At 37.2% G+C, this 2,632-nt stretch overlaps 1 pseudogene; it reads right to left on the bottom strand.

Moving 5' to 3' along the window:
- Window positions 1–434: 434 nt before the first annotated feature.
- On the bottom strand, window positions 435–1,397 carry LOC126061527 (olfactory receptor 5K3-like; annotated as a pseudogene).
- Window positions 1,398–2,632: the final 1,235 nt, after the last annotated feature.

The following is a 2,632-nucleotide window of genomic DNA, read 5'->3' as shown; positions in this document are numbered from 1 at the left end:
AGTTTACTTGTTATAGATGGTTGGCGTAAGTCATCAATATAGGAGAACTTGAAACGCATGTGAATTTGTAAGACTGAGATGCCTAGAGATTCCATGAATTTGCCAACAATGCTAACTGGAGGCTACCTTTATATGCCGACTTTTATTCGTAGGATTTGTTGGATGCGTTGAAAACTGTAGCTAATTCCACTCTGACACAATTTGCAACCTTAGGAGTAGTCATTCAATTCACCCCTAAGAGACCCTCATAGTTTAGATTTTGAAATATATTTTAGTCGAATCCCTCCTTCATGAACTTATTTAGCCATTTATATATTATTTGACTTAAAAATCATCATGGTTTAGTGATTCATATATGATACACAATGTGGACATTTTCCATTTTCCCAGTATCCTTGACTTTGAAGAAAGTTTATCTAACTAAAATCAATTTGTCAAGGGGATGATATTTCTTTCAGAATATTATGAGGTTTTCTATACTTCATAATTCTTTTCATGACATTTATTACTTCTTTATTTCTTAGACTATAAATAAAAGGGTTTAATAAAGGAATTACTAGAGTGTAACAAATGGCAACTGGTATATCTTTATCCCCTTCTTTAATGGAACTTGGTCAAATATACATGAAGAGAAGAGAACCATAGAATATTGAGACAGAGAGAAAGTGAGATGCACAAGTAGATAAAGCTTTACCTCTTCCCTCTTTGGATTTCATTTTGAAAATTGTGAAAAGGATGCAAAGATAAGAGATTAGGACTACAGTAATAGAAAAGGTTTGAACTGACCCTGAAAAGATAAGGATCATCAGTTCATTGATATATGGGTCGACACAGGAGAGTCTGTATAACGGAAGAACATCACAAAAAAACTGATTGATTTGATGAGATCCACAAAAGGTTAACCTTAACAGAAGTACTACTTGAGTAATGGAATGCATGTTGCCAGCTATGTAGTCCCCTGTGGCCATCTGAATGCAGAGTTTCTTTGACATCATGGTGTGGTACTGCAGTGGACGACATATTGCCACATAGCGATCATAGGCCATTGCTGCCAGGAGAAAGCAGTCTGCAGTTTCAGCAAGGCAGAGAAAATAAAATTGTGCCATGCATTCATAGAGGGAAATCATTTTGTCCTCAGAAAAGAAGTTCTCTAACATCTTGGGGGTAATGGCACAGGAACAGCAGGAATCCATCAGAGCCAGGTTGCCCAGAAAGATGTACATGGGTGTGTGAAGACGGCGCTCCAGGAAAATCAATGCCACCAAACCAAGATTCCCCACCATGGTGATCAGATAGATAGCAAAAAACACCATAAACAGGAGAGTCTTCAGATCTGGGTGATCCATAAATCCTATGAGGATAAACTCTTTTGTCAAGGAGTGATTGTCCTTGTTCATCTCTATTTTCCCTGTTGAGACAGAAAATATGGAGTCATAGGATTCTAATTTGTAGTATGTCTAATTTTCTCTTCAAATTTCTGTTGGGGAACAGGGCATAGAGCCACTTCCTCAAGTTTCCCCTGAATGTCTCTGAAATACAGGCATACATACTTTCAAGGAACATTATTGTGGTTTTTAGGTGCTGTCTTGTCGGTTCCCACTCATAGACACCCTATGTACAACAGAATGAAACCGGCGTGGTCCTGCGAAATCCTCACAATCATTATTATCCTTGGGCACATTGTTGCAGACAGTGTGTTAATCCATCTCATTGAGAATCTTCCTTTTTTTTGCTGACCCTCTACCTGTCCTCCAGGGACTGGTACCTCCTCATAACATGTCCAGAGTACGTGAAATGAAGTGTCGCCATCTTCACTTCCAAAGAGCATTCTGTCCGTACTTCTTTTTAGGTTTTATAGCAATGTGTGGTATATTCAACATTCTTCACCATCACCATAATTTAAAGGCATCAATTCCCCTAAAGTGTCATCTTATATAACCTCAATCCCTGAAGCTCAAAATTCACAAGAATATTTTGATAATTCCAAGAAAATGCTTGCAGTGAAAAGATTTGTGTTTATGAATGTACACAAGGATAGTGAACAAATACAGAGTGCCCTAGATATAACCCACTGCTGTCCAGTCAATTCTAACTCATAGCGACCCTATAAGACACAGTAGAACTGCCCCATAGGGTTTCCAAGGAGCTCTGGGGGGATTTGAACTGCTGACCCTTGGGTTAGCAGCTGTATCTCTTAACCACCCCGCCACCAGGGTTTCCTAGACTTAGTGTTCTCAAATATTTCTATGTCAGTTTTTGTACAGGCAATTCTTAAAGTGTACATAAAATCTGTTTTCCTGTATATTTATTTTTTTCACTGAGCAAACATTTTTAATATACTGTTTTAGTGAAGTGAATACTTAGAATACTATCCTAATTTAGATGGGTGAAATTTATAATTTAGAAAGTATACCAAGGTCATTAAGTATTAAAGTGTGGACTATTTAAAGAAAATTACATTGGAAAGCTAGGGAAATAAAAATGCATCGATTTCCTTATTAAGTTAACTGGTGTATACCATCTTCATACTTCTATTAACACATTCTGTTATGATGGAGTGTATTTTCTGAGACCAGTTGTAAATGTAACCTTAATATTTAACTTCCTTATCTGAATACTCTCCATTTGTAGC

This window comes from Elephas maximus, chromosome 18, assembly GCF_024166365.1.
Source record: "Elephas maximus indicus isolate mEleMax1 chromosome 18, mEleMax1 primary haplotype, whole genome shotgun sequence".
Taxonomy (NCBI): Eukaryota; Metazoa; Chordata; class Mammalia; order Proboscidea; family Elephantidae; genus Elephas; species Elephas maximus.
Note: the sequence above shows the minus strand (reverse complement) of the source record. Positions and strands in the feature narration are given on the sequence as shown.